Raw genomic sequence first — 1155 nt, forward strand, 5'->3', positions numbered from 1 at the left:
CATAAAAAGCACCAAAAATCCAGGAAAATCCCGTAAAAGCACCAAAAAGTCCAGGAAAATCCCGTAAAAGCACCAAAAATCCAGGAAAATCCCATAAAAAGCACCAAAAATCCAGGAAAATCCCATAAAAGCACCAAAAAGTCCAGGAAAATCCCATAAAAGCATCAAAAACCAAAGAAAATCCCATAAAAAGCAGCAAAAATCCAGGAAAATCCCGTAAAAAGCACCAAAAATCCAGGAAAATCCCGTAAAAGGCACCAAAAATCCAGGAAAATCCCGTAAAAGCATCAAAAACCAAAGAAAATCCCACAAAAGCACCAAAAATCCAGGAAAATCCCATAAAAGCACCAAAAATCCAGCCTCCTTTAGGTCCATGATCCCGTAACAAACCAGCAGCTGCATGAATGAATTCCAGTGGAAATCCAGCATCGTTAATATTCCTTAAATATTGCAGTGGACATCACAAAGCCCGGCTTGGAGCTCAGATTTCATCCAGCTGGATTCACTCCGAGCTCCTGGAATTCAGGAGCACACCCAGGAGGGAACAATTCCCATGGAAAATGTCCCCTGGGATGGAGCTGTAAGGATTAACCCAAAGCTGAGCTGGAGTTGGAGGAGTCTCCTCACACTCCAAATCACAAGGGAAAATTAAGCAGGAAAGGTCAAAAAAAGGGTGGGAATGGGATTTAATCAAGGATTTCAACACAGAAAAATGGAGTTGTGAGGAATTACGGAATTCCAGACTGGTTTGGGTGGGAAGGGACCTTAAAGCTCATCCCATTCCATGGGCAGGGACACTTCCCATGATCCCAGGCTGCTCCAAGCCGACCATGGACACTTCCAGGGATGAGGCAGCCACGGTTTCTCTGGGAATTCCACCCCAGCCCCGCTCCACCCTCACAGGGAAGAATTTATTCCCAATATCCCATCTAAAGCAGCACCTGGAATGGTTTGGGTTGGAAGGGATCCCCAATCCTCATGGGCAGGGACACCTCTCACCCTCCCAGGTTGCTCCCGGACACTTCCAGAGATCCAGGAGCAGCCAAAATTTCCCTGGACACCTCGTGCCAGGCCTTGATCCCATGGGAATGATCCCAAGGCCTCACTGAGCACTCAGGAATGATCCCAAGGCCTCACTGAGCACTCGGGAATGAT

General features: G+C 47.0%; 1 protein-coding gene across 6 annotated transcripts in view; it reads right to left on the minus strand.

Annotated features, from left to right (window-relative positions):
- Positions 1-1155, minus strand: part of RBBP5 (RB binding protein 5, histone lysine methyltransferase complex subunit) — a 13989-nt gene that overhangs the window by 8425 nt on the left and 4409 nt on the right. The window lies entirely within an intron of this gene.

Source organism: Corvus kubaryi, unplaced genomic scaffold (genome assembly GCF_017639235.1).
Source record: "Corvus kubaryi isolate FWS band 111438036 unplaced genomic scaffold, C.kubaryi_AGA036_p1.0 split1-37355, whole genome shotgun sequence".
In the NCBI taxonomy this organism is placed as follows: Eukaryota; Metazoa; Chordata; class Aves; order Passeriformes; family Corvidae; genus Corvus; species Corvus kubaryi.